Below are 13329 nucleotides of genomic sequence, written 5' to 3'. Positions count from 1 at the left end.
AGATCTCATTCTGATAGCATCATTCTGGCCAAAGACCCTGGTTTTCTCTGCTGCAGAGCCTTACCTCAGCTCCTCCATTCTCATTTCCAGAGAGGGAGGATCTGATCTCTCAAGGTCCTGTTCTACATCCTCGGATCAGAACCTTGAAGTTGGTTGCATGGTTTCTCAAGTGTAACTCCTGAAAGCTCAGGGGTTTTCAGACACTGTAATAAAAACTTTGGTAAATTGCCATAAGCCAATAACCAGAGCCATTTATGCAAAGGTCTGGAAGAGATTCAACTGCTGGTTGCTAAGTAAATGGTGAATGCACTTTTGATTAAACAATACTCCAATTTTTTTGCAAAATATATGAATGAGGATGTTACGGCGAGTAAATGGATAACCAACATGTCGCGCTTTAAAATTGCGCACGCTCGTGGAATGGTGTGAAACTGCATTACTTTAAAAAATCGCCATGGGTGATGCTTTAAAAATTTCTACAGATTAGCAGTGTAAAATTACAGGAGGTCTAGTGCGAGAATTATTGCTATTGCGTTCATGGCAATACCTCCATGTGTGTGGTGCAAGCACGGGGGGACGAGGACACTTTAAATTTAATTTATTTTTTGCACTGTCCCCTACACAATTAAGAAAAAAAGTGGTTTTTTTTTTTTTTTTTTTTTTTTTTTTAATCACAAGAAATGCATGCATTCCTTGTAATAGAAATAATTAGTAACATGTCCTCTTTATGGAGAGATGGGGTCATTAAGAACCCACATCTCTCCTCTGCAATTGATAAAACAAACTATAGATGACGCATATAGAGCAGTTAAAGAAAGGTAGGTTCTTGGGTCTCAGGAGCTGTCCTGGAAGACGACTGGGGGAAAGCCAGAGGTAGACTTATCTGTAACTTTCCGGGACTGTGTATGTGTTGGTGGGTTTAAGTGTTGAATTGGCAGGTGTTACATTTCCCTCTGCTTTTTATTTTTCAGGTCCAGCCATCAGTACTCCTAGATCAGGGGTCTTGAAACTTTTCATTCAAAGGGCCGGTTTACTGTACCTCAGACTTTAGGGGGGCCAGATAGTGGTCAGTAGGGGTAGGAAATGTCCTGGGCCCAGCATCAGTGAGAATAAACATGGCCTCAGGGTTGGTGGTCATTAAAAGAGTATTGCCCCATCATTGGTGTTAGTGGAAGGAATAACCCATCAGTGGGATAAATGGTGCCCCATTGCTCGTGTCAGTGGGAGGAGAAGTGCCTTGTATCATTCTGAGTAATAGTGCCCTGAGGGCCGGTTATAGGCTGGCAAAGGGCCGCATCCGGCCCACAGGCCACAGTTTGGAGACCTCTGCTTTAGATAACTGAGGGAGATGCTGGAAGGTCCTTATATATTAAAGGCAATGTGTCCTGTCCTGGAAAGGGTTACCAGTAAGTCTAACTCCGGCCTTTTTTTTTTTTTTTTTTTTTTTCCCCTGGGAGCTTGCATATGTTCATCAGCACTGTCCAAACAGGTCAGGAGTTCTGCATCTTCCTAGAGCAAAATGAATATTCCTATAAGTTTTAACCAGTGCTCTGATAGTAAATCTAAAACTGCTAAATACCTTCTCAGCAGTCAGAGCAGTATTGTGACTTCTAAGATAATTACACCTCCATGTTCTGTGTACTGTGGGAGACGAGATGTAGTGCTAGCAGTTTGCACAGCGCTTTACAAAATGAAGGTAGACATTAGTTACAATACAATTTGATACAAGAGGAAACAGCAGGACTTGCTCGTTGGAGCTTACAATCTAGGAGATGGCAATAAAACCTGGATGCTGATTGGTTTCTATGCAGAAGTGCTCGAGACTCTGAATGAACCAGCTTTAGTAAATAAACCCCAATATGTCAATTTTTAGATCTGGCTAGTATGAACCTGTTGAAATGCATAGACTGCAGTTGACTTGGCCTACCCATTAAAGAATTTGTATTACTCTATCCTGCCCTGACATCTACACAACTCTGCCACACAGCAAAGCCAGCCTGGCAACCATTTATTTATTTATTTTTTTTCTTTACCAAGCTCTGTTGCTCAACTACCACAATCTCCAAACTTCTATCTTGTGGCTGGACGGTTGAAGCAACAGGTTGATTAGGTCATTCCTCTGTTCTCTGAATGCAGCATAAGTGATGGTTGAAGTACTGCCTCTCCCTGCCTTGAGTGCTGCTGAACAGCGGCTGAAATTGCATCAATACATTTTGTTCCCAGTTGCATGCGTTCATGTATCTCTTAAAGATTTAATGCATTTTCTTTTGGAATAAATGTACACTTTTTTACTTTTTAGGAAACCTTCCAGAACTGCTTTACTGTTGACAGTAAGCGGCTGTAAACATCCTCGACTGGAAGCTGTGAAAAGCAGATGGGCTTTCAGTCGGATGTTTACAGCTGCCAACTGCCACAGACTTCAGGAATTGCGTAGAAACTTGTATTATGTCATGCGTGAGGGTGTCCTCTGTATTATAATAAAGTAGTAGATGTATGCCACTGGTGCTGTCTGCTGCAGACATGTTGGTCCACTGATGGCTGTGCGGCTTCTGCGGGTTGAATGATATCCAGTGACATTCATCCTACTTTGTCTACTTTTTTCATGGTTTCCCCACCCTGTGTTGCAGTTCCCTTACAGCCAGTGGATGAAGAGATTGAAGTAATATAAATCAAGAAGTCCTCTGCATACTTGTTCAGGTCCCCCCCAACCCACCGGAAGGTCATGTCAGAAGTTTACAACCACCTTTTAAGGAACATGAAACTGATTAAGTATGAACAAAGCCCATTTCTCTATAGTCTGTGCTTGTCTCAATCCAGAGCACGAAGTGTCATTTCTGTCTGCTGCCTTATTCCTCTGTTATCAGCATGAGGCACTTCTGACTTTTCCTGATACCCAAGAGAAAAATGTTGACTGCCTCCGCTCTGTACCTGCCACCCCCAGAGAGAGATTCTGCACCTTGATTGTAGGGGAAAGATGTCTGCAAATGAACAGGTACAACTTGTGTAGGAGGATTTGTTTAATCTGTATCACCTGAGGCCAGTCAATTCACTGGGTATATGTAGGGGTTCAGAACTACATTTTAAGGGATAAGGTCTCCTTTTGGGAACTTGTTACATGTTCCATCCATAGTTTTTAGGGTGTAACATGTTCCCATAGTCATAGCTGCCACCTGCTTCCCCTCTCCCTGTGACAGATACTACTGTCAAATTTTGAAAACCGTGTGGCCATGAGGGGCTCCAGACTTTCATGCAAGAACTTCAAATCCCGACAGTCTTAGGGGCTGTGGGCTTGTAGTTTTCCGTGAACTACCATGGTGTTGTGCAGCGCTGTGGTAGTTCATTGCAGATATTCTGACCAGTCTGCAGGAGACGTGCATGGCATCAGCAATCTGATTGCTGGTGCAATGCTTTCCAGGCTCCTGTAGACAAAAATAAATGCAGTCATATTTATTTATTTATTTTTTTTACCTGCAAAAAAGTGCATTTAACATTTGTCTAAAAGGTGAACTTATCGTTTTAAGGCCTTGTTTACAGAAGTGTGTAGATTTATGTATTTCTGCACGTATTTTGCAAGGGCATGAAGAAAACCATTCTGTTCTCTAGGGCTGAAACAACATAACCATTTTCATAATCTGTTTGCTTGCATACAGACATGGGACATGTAGTCCTGGGCAGGAGGAGGACTGTCCATGCATGTCAGTAAGTTCCTCATGGGACATGCAGTACTGAGCAGGAGACGGAAGTGATTTCTAAAATTTTTTTTTTTTTTTTTTTTTTTTTGTTTACAAACCGTTCTCCCTGTTGGAGATCCTCGGCAATCACCAGGCACCGGCAAGTAGTCACCAGGTGGGACCAGTTGATGGCCGCGAATGGTGGCGCGCCCCCTATTTCTGCTATAGGGCGGTCGGGAAGTGGTTAACCTTGCTATAGTGGCACTCTATACTATACACTGTTTGCTCTAGGGGCACTCTGAAGGCAGGAGTAGGATCAGGGCTACTCTGGGCAAAGCCATTACAGAGCAGGCAAGTTTAACAAATGTTTAGTTTATTTGAGTGGTGTATAATGCACAATACCAGTAAACTTAAAGGAATACTTTGAAATCAGATCTCAATGGGGAAAAAATATCATGCTGGCTATCTATGTAAGTATGTCCTATCATTTGATGAAAGTCATAAACCTACAGAAGACTGAATTCAAAGACACCCTGTTAATCAAAGTGAAAAAAACGATGCAGCAGGCTAATCCATTTTGCTGACACTTCATTGCAGCAACTCAAAATGGTACTCAATAGTTTGTATGGGCACACGTGCTTGTATGCATGTCTGACTACATCTGGCCATGCTCCTAATGAGACATGGTGTCCTGGGGAATTTCCTTGCAGATCTGAACCAGGGCATCACTGAGCTGGACAGTCTGAGGTGCAACCAGGTGGTGTCAGATGGACTGAAACATGATATCCCAGAAGTGTTCTATTGTATTTAGGTCAGGCAAGTGTGGGGGACAATTCAAGGGTAAAAATGCCTTCACCCTCCAGGAACTGCCTGCATACTCTGAGGCCAGGCATTGTCGTGCACCAGGAGGGACCCACTGCACTGCGTAAGGTCTGACAATGGGTCCAAGGATTTCATCCCAATACCAAATGGCAGCCAGGGTGCCATTGTCAAGCCTGTAGAGGTCTGTACATCCCTCCATGGATATGCCTCCCCAGACCATTACTGACCCACCACTAACACGGTCATGCTGAACAATGTTACAGACAGCATAACATTCTTTACGGCTTCTCCAGACCCTTTCATGCCTGTCACATGCTCGGGGTGAAGCTGCTCTCCTCTGTGAAAAGCACAGGGTGCCAGTGGCAGACCTTCCACTTCTGGTGTTCAATGGCAAATGCAAATTGAGCTCTATGGTGCTAGGCAGTGAGCACAGGGCACACTAGAGGATGTTGGGCCCTCAGGCCACCCTCACGAAGTCTGTTGGTTTGGTCAGACGTTCACACCAGTGGACTGCTCGAAGTAATTTTGTGGGGCTCTGGCATTGCTCATCCTGTTACAAAGGAGGAGCAGATACTGGTCCTGCTGATGGGTTAAGGATCTTCTACAGCCCTATCCAGCTCTGCTAAAGTAACAGCCTATCTCCAAGCTCTTGAGACTGTGCTGGGAGATGCCACAAACCTTCTGGTAATGGCACGTATTGATGTGCCATTCTGGAGCAGTTGGACTGCCTTTGCAACCTCTGTAGAGTCCAGGTATCTCCTCATGCTATCAGTGACACTGACCCTAGCCAAATGCAAAACTAGGGGAAAGTCATTGGCCTCCACCTGTAAAACAATTGCTGTTTTGGTGGTCGTTTCATTGTTGCCCATCTAGTGCACATGTTAATCAGTTTTCAGCTGCTTTGGTGTTAATGGAAATGAACAATCCCCTCTGCTACTTAACTGACAGGATAAATATCCCAGGAGTTTAATTGACTTTATGCTATACTCTGCTCAAAAAAATCATTTAAAATTGATTTATATCCATGCAAAAAGTCTCAGCCTTTTAGTTCTACTTTAACAAAGATTTATATTCCCCCTTCATTTAGCTTCATGTCTGGGCCCCCCAGTTAAAATGGTGTGTGTGTGTGTGTGTGTGTGTGTGTGTGTGTGTCAAATTCAACCTGTAATGGTGTATATACAGTGCTCGGCATAAATAAGTACACCCCTTCTCTTCCAATTATCTTCAGTGTGGTTTTTTGTTTGTTTTTTTTGTTTTTATATTGTAGACCTGTAATTTTTAGGAATAACGCACTGAAATCTGTCCGAACAATAGTCTAGTAAACATCCTGGGTATGATAAAACTTGAAACACTAAATTTATAATTTTAATAAAAAATTTAATTCCATAATATAATCAAACCAAAAACACTAACCGTTTGAAATAGAGCGCCAAGCTCGCACATCACTGAGCAAAGTCGCAAAATCGTTTTCAGTGTCTGACAAATTTTCCCCACAATCATTATCCCTCAATTCTGCAAGTAGTTCTAATTTACGATCGCTGTTCTCTAGTTGGTCTAAAACCGCTTTTTGACCTAAAGGGATGCTTTTTGAACGTCATGGACTTTTCTCAGTTTCCAGGCACAACCGTAAAAATGCAGGCAGGGCACAGGACAAAGCACTAGGGACAAAATGTATGTGAAATGCTTTGATACAGTAATGTTTTACTATGTGATTTTAGTGAATGTCATTTTCAAATTTCCCGCCGTTCTGTCCCCCGTAAGTCCTGATGCTCGCAGGGGACGGAACTCCGATGACAGTTGCCGGCATTGGCCGGATTACATTGCCGGGGACACTGCAGGAGGGACATCGCGGGAGCTAAGGACAAGGTAAGTGATCGAGGGATCGCGGAGCAGCGCTGCATGGTAAGCCAGAGTGTAGCTCGGGGTTACCGCTTGTGGTATTGAAACTTTACCCCGAGCTACACTCGGGAATACCGACAGGGAGGTTAAATTGATGCAAAAATGGATACACCCAACCACTGCTAAATCCTAGTATTTTTATGACCTCCTCCTATGATTTGTAAGGACAGCACCAAGTCTTCTAGGCATGGAATGAACAAGTTGGTGACATTGCAACATCTTTTTCCATTCAAGAGACCTTTTTTTAGAGCCTGGATGGTGAGCAATGCTCAACTTGTCTCTTTAGAATTCCCCATAGGTGTTCAATTGGGCTAAGATCAGGAGACTGGCTACTGAATCACTTTCACCCTTTGATTCAGAAGTGCAACAGTGGCCTTAGATGTGTGTTGTGGATTGACAAGGGCATGGAGGGATGGTAGCATCTTCTTTCAATATAGAGCAGTATATCTGAATTCATGATGCTATCAGTGAAATGCAGCCCTGACAGAAGGACACTGCCGCCACCATGTTTCACTGTAGGCACCATGCATTTTTCTTTGTACTCCTCACCTTTGCAACGCCATACAGTTTTTTTTGAAGCCATCTGTTCCAAAAACTGGGGGGGGAGGGGTGGGAGATGGTTAACCATAAACTAGAACTATAGGTGTGTGAGAGGCAAGGGATAATTTCCATTTCTTGTACAGCTGCTATTCTGGCTGCAGGATTTACAGGTGCCTAACTTCACACTAAACATACAGTTATGTTCAAAATAATAGTGTGTTGAAAAAAGTGACTAAAGCTCAAAATCCTTCTAATCGCTTTTATTTCCATACACGCAAATGCATTGGGAACACTACACATTCTATTCCAAATCAAAACATGAAGAAAAATGTATCAAATTTGTGTTTTTTCCTCAAAAAAAAAAAAAACAAAAAAAAAAAATTGAAGAAACGTGAATATTAGACTGTTCAAAAGAATAGCAGTGTTTGTATTCTTCTTTACAAACTCAAACATTCACTATATAAACTGAAAATGTTTGAAGATTTTGCTTTCCTTTGAATCACTTAATTAATATTTAGTTGTATAAGCACTGTTTCTGAGAACTGCTGTACATCTGTGTTGCATGGAGTCAACCAACTTCTGGCACCTGTGAACAGGTATTCCAGCCCAGGATGATTGGACTACATTCCACAGTTCTTCACTATTTCTTGTTTTTTTGCCTCAAACTGCATTTTTGATGTCACCCCACAAGTTTTCTATTGGATTAAGATCTGGGGATTGGGCTGGCTACTCCATAATGTCAATCTTGTTGGTCTGGAACCAAGATGTTGCATGTTTACTGGTGTGTTTGGGGTCGTTGTCTTGTTGGAACACCCATTTCAAGGGCATTACCTCTTCAGCATAAGGCAGCATGACCTCCAAGTATTCTGATGTATTCAAACTGATCCATGATCCCTGGTATGCGATAAATAGGCCCAACACCGTAGTATGAGAAACATCCCCATATCATGATGCTTGCGCAACCATGCTTCACTGTCTTCACAGTGTACTGTGGCTTGAATTCAGTGTTTGGGGGTCGTCTGACCAACTGTCTCCGGCCACTAGACCCAAAAAGAACAATCTTACTTTCATCAGTCCACAAAATGTTGTGCCATTTCTCTTTTAGGCCAGTCAATGTGCTCTTTGGCAAATTGTAACCTCTTCAGCACATGTGTTTTTTTTCAACAGTGGGACTTTGCGGGGGCTTCTTGCAGATAGCTTGGCTTCACATAGGCGTCTTCTAATTGTAACAGTACTCACAGGTAACTTTAGACCTTCTTTGATCTTCCTGGAGCTGATTGTTGGCTGAGTCCTTGCCATTTTGGCTATTCTTCTATCCATTCGAATGGTAGTTTTTTGCTTTCTTCCACCTCTTTCAGGTTTTGGTTGCCACTTTAAAGCATTTGCGATCATTTAGCTGAGCAGCCTATCATTTTCTGCACTTCTTTATGTTTTCCCCTCTCCAATCAACTTTTTAATCAAGGTACACTGTTCTGAACAGTGTCTGGAACGACCCATTTTCCTCAGAATTTCAGAGAGAAATGCACTGTAACCAGCATGTGCAACATTTTGCTGCCTTCCTTCCTTAAATAAGGGCAATAATTGCCACCTGTTTTTCAAAGAATGAATGACCTCACTAATAGAACTCCACACTGCTATTATTTTGAACATGCCCCTTTCAATTAGTGATTCAATTACACAGAATCAGCAGCATGCATGTCATGACTGTTGGGTCTGTTGGATTTCTATTACTCTACTACACCTGCTAGTAAATTATTTGCCATGTAGAAATATCATTTCTACCAAAAACAGTGATTGATCAGGTTAGTGATGTCTGACTGCTATTATTTTGAACACAACTGTAGTTAGGCAATTTGCTCTCCTCAATATATAGTAGCAAACAGGACAGCAGTTAAAGCCAGAGTCTTTTTTACAAACCTCTCTGAATTGTAAATTGATGGTATGTAGACCAGTACAAATCTCTTCATGTTTCCATTCATGTTAAGGGCATATGTGATGCTTGGTAATTGAATGACTGTTCACACACCTAGTATTGTCATATTGACATCTAAACAATGAGTGAAGGAAGGCAGCATTATGTCTTTTTATGATGGGTATATATTCCATCCAGTCGCTGCCTTACTAAATGCACTTCAGTCTGGGTGCTAACCACAGTGCAGTTTGTACTATTATCTGTAAGCCTTCCTGAAAATAGTATGGCATCTGTGTCAACAGATGTGTCACTGCTCCACAGTGGTTGCTAATCACTTGGTGTTTACATTGAAATCTACCCACAGCTTTAGTCTATTGGGTATCTGTTGATAAAACTATGAGAATTTCTGAACCATATGACGATGCGTGAGATACTGTACATAGTCTGAGATGTGGTGACATGCATGGTACTTATTTCATGCTGTATAGTGTTACATTCAAGCCCTAGGTTAAGCTACTGCTGTGGCATATGTCATGCTTCTAAGATTCTTCTCTTATGAAGTAACCCATCCAATCTGAGCCTCTTTGTGATATTTTTTTTTTATTTGTGTGTGGATGACAGAACTGGAAAGCTAGATTGGAGTTTAGGAGATTTCTAGAAATGGCAGTCCAAATCTATTTGGACCCAGGCATAATTTTTAGAAATTTTAAGTGTTCCTTTTTTAATTTTGTGTGTATGTATAGATATAGCGCACAAATTTTTTTTTTTTTTTTTTTTGTGTGAAATCATCCTTTTTTCAAGAGAAGAAACCCGGAGTTCTCTTTTTAAAGGACTGGAAAACAAGTACCGTATTTTTTGCTCCATAAGATGCACTTTTTTCCCCCAAAAAAAGGGGGGAAATGTCAGTGCGTCTTATGGAGCGAATATAAAGCGGCCGGTCCGGTATTTCTGCTGCCACCGTGTCAGAATACCGGGCCAACAAACAAGAGATCCCTGTGCTCAAATCCATACAGCTAGTGCATGCATTTATCCATCAGGTGCTAAAGGGGTGTAACCACATTAACTCTAGAAATTCTGAAGGACCCTCTGCACACTGGTATATACCCTTTCAAGCAAACTATGCAACAAATAGGGATATCCCTATTTGTTGCATAGTTTGCTTGAAAGGGTATATACCAGTGTGCAGAGGGTCCTTCAGAATTTCTAGAGTTAATGTGGTTACACCCCTTTAGCACCTGATGGATAAATGCATGCACTAGCTGTATGGATTTGAGCACAGGGATCTCTTGTTTGTTGTATTGTTGGGTCAGTAGCCAGACCTGAACCTTGTAGCTCTCCCCATTGTGTCTTTTCCCCTATGCTAGCATTGTGTCCACAGTAGCACTTGCGTAGGCAGGGCAGAGTAGGACTGGCCATAGAGGGATTACTTTGACGCAGTTGGCCAGCTTAAACATGTATTGCAATATGTGTGAACCAAATATCCCTATTTGTTGCATAGTTTGCTTGAAAGGGTATATACCAGTGTGCAGAGGGTCCTTCAGAATTTCTAGAATACCGGGCCAGCCGCTCAGCTGTTCTCTCTTGCAGGGCCTTACCTGTTCCTCGCTCCAGTGCTGCACAGTCTTCCCGCGCTGGCTTCTGTGACAGCCGGGTGCCCACTTCGCATGCGCTTCGCTTTGTGAATGGTCCGGTGCCTTCTGGGACACATGACAGGTCCCAGAAGGTGCCGGGCCATTCACAAAGCGCAGCGCTTCTCGCACATGCGCAGTGGGCACCCGGCTGTCACAGAAGCCAGCCCGGGAAGAAGAGAGGACAGGTCCGGAAGTGGGTACCTGTCAAATTCAGGTACCCGCTCCCCCTCCCTCCCCAAAGGTCAGCAGTCTCTGGTCATCTCCTTTACTGTCTGCAGTCTCTGGTCATCTGTACTGTGTCCCTGGTATTTTCCCTGTACTATGTCCGCAGTCTCTGCTCATCCCCTGTACTGTGTCCGCAGTCTCTGGTCATCCCCTGTACTGTGTCCGCAGTCTCTGGTCATCCCCTGTACTGTGTCCGCAGTCTCTGGTCATCCCCTGTACTGTGTCCGCAGTCTCTGGTCATCCCCTGTACTGTGTCCGCAGTCTCTGGTCATCCCCTGTACTGTGTCCGCAGTCTCTGGTCATCCCCTGTACTGTGTCCGCAGTCTCTGGTCATCCCCTGTACTGTGTCCGCAGTCTCTGGTCGTCATCTGTACTGTGTCCGCAGTCTCTGGTCGTCATCTGTACTGTGTCCGCAGTCTCTGGTCGTCATCTGTACTGTGTCCGCAGTCTCTGGTCGTCATCTGTACTGTGTCCGCAGTTCATTGGTTCAGAATTTTTTTTTCCTGTTTTTCGCCTCTAAAACCTAGGTGCGTCTTATGGTCAGGTGCGTCTTTATGGAGCAAAAAATACGGTATATTGGTTTTGCTGTCCTTTTTTGAGACTTGGGGGGGGTCCAAAATACAGGGATAGTAGGTTATATGGTTGCCAATGGTATAGTTCACTAGTTCAGTCGGTTCTAGAAAAAGTAGAACATGCACAGGCTTTTTTTTTTTTTTTTTTTTTTTTCTGCACTGTACTGGAACACAGTAAAAATATGCATGTCCTTATTTATAGTTAAGAAAAATGCACTGGAATGCAAGCAGAATCTCATCTGGACTCTTTATGGTGTGAACAAACCCTTATTGCTGCAAAAACTGCTGAGATTACGCCTTCTGATCCCTGTACCCTTCAATTCAAGTAATCTGCAACAGCAGTGTGACAGAGTGGAGCTTTACCATACAATATAGTAGCCACTTTTCATTCAGCTTTGTTCCTTTGCAAACTGCATCAGTGGGAATAGGCCATTCAATAATGACTAATATAACTTGATATATAAATCAAGTGTTCATGTACACAGAGCATTTGCAGTGATTTTTGTATGCCTAGTATAATTTCTCAGCACTCTCCCTGGGGTGCGCTCTGTACAGGACACTATAAAAGTGACTGGCTGTAAACAACAGTTTTGCATTTGGAAAACACGATGAATCCATGCACATGTAAACATAGATGCAAAGAGGAATCGGTACTTAAGAGTACAACCATTCTCTTGTGGCACTGTATGCAACATGTGGATGGGAAATTACACTGGCATCTAAAATGCCTGTAAAGTCCCATGTGCATGAAACCGAATGGAAATATAACTGTTATTAGATTAACTATAATGTGATGTGCTAATTAGTGTCTTGTAACTTTTTTTTTTTTTTTAACTTTCTATTGTGGTTATACCGTTGTGTATGCTTGAAGGGGGAGGTGGGGTGACTAAATTAAATTCAAAAAATGTTGAAAGGAATTCTGCTGATTTAAGGACCTACTAACATACAACTTTTCTTTTCAGAACAGGTTTATCTGCCATCGCTGACATGTCATGGTCCTGAAGGAAATGGTCCAGGAAACTAAAGTCAACAAACATGCAAATCAGGAATGCCAGAATGTTTGTCTATGTATATTGTTTCAGGTTTGCAGCTAAAAGTACTGAAGCAAGAGGGTCTGCATAAACCAGGCAGTTGGCAGTTAGTATTACCAGAAGCCAGCAGTGGCAAACTGTTTTCTTGTCGGACAGGTTTCCTTGACTAAAGTTGCATAAAACACTAAAATCACACTAGTATGTGGGGGTTTTTTTTTTTTATGGAAATTGTGAATGACTATTTGCAGGCTGCAGCTCCTCTCCAGGTCCAGCCAGCTGATGTGCTTTTCTTCTGAGTGACAGATAATGTAAACATCCTACACTCTCAGTTGTGTAATGCATGAAGCTGGGAGAAGGCTGTTTACGCTCTCTGCCTTGGACAGCAGCTGACAGGAAGTGAAGTGAAATGAAAGCTCAAGACAGCAACTCGAAGCTCTGTATCGCACAACATGTCTGCCACTAAACAAAGTACAATTGTTAACACTTCAAATGTAAATAAACACAAACTAAAACCAATGTGGGTTTTTGAGGTTTTTTTCATTTCATGCACTGCTTATTTGGCTTTCTCATGCTTTCTAAGACTATAGAACATTATGAAAAATGCCCATAAGTGAATACTAACTAAAGGCTGTGTGCTATAGCACTACCTTCACTTTTTCCACAAATATTTGATATCAAGTTAAGGTTTCCAAAGCTGATATAAGGTGAAATTTAGTGTGGAGTAGTTTTTTTATAAATTGCTGCAGTTCAACTTACCACTGTAACAAAATTGCTTTCAAACGTGTTTTTTTTTTTTTTAATCACTAATGGAATAACAAGGACTGTAAGCATTAAGAACACTTCAACTATAAATGAGAACAGGTATCCACTCACTTTCCCTCAAATTTAATGTAAAAAGGTCTTGCCAATATGCATTTTCAGTTATTAGCAATGCTGATCTATATTTCTCTTGCAAGAGCTTGATCAATGTTTACCAGATTTTTCAGGTGTCATTGATCTATAAAGGAAATGATTGTATATTTTGTG

At 42.2% G+C, this 13329-nt stretch overlaps 1 long non-coding RNA gene across 1 annotated transcript in view; it reads left to right on the top strand.

Moving 5' to 3' along the window:
- Positions 1–12819, top strand: part of LOC149459289 (uncharacterized) — a 36135-nt gene extending 23316 nt beyond the window's left edge. Inside the window, exon 2 of the long non-coding RNA XR_016313298.1 lies at positions 12235–12819. This is a non-coding gene — a long non-coding RNA (uncharacterized LOC149459289). The remainder of the gene's footprint in view (positions 1–12234) is intronic.
- The last annotated feature ends 510 nt before the right edge of the window (positions 12820–13329 follow it).

This window comes from Staurois parvus, unplaced genomic scaffold (genome assembly GCF_062004578.1).
Source record: "Staurois parvus isolate SC_StPar_1 unplaced genomic scaffold, SC_StPar_1.0 ptg000264l, whole genome shotgun sequence".
Lineage (NCBI taxonomy): Eukaryota > Metazoa > Chordata > Amphibia > Anura > Ranidae > Staurois > Staurois parvus.
The sequence above is the reverse complement of the archived record's forward strand: the minus strand, read 5'-3'. Positions and strand labels throughout refer to the sequence as shown.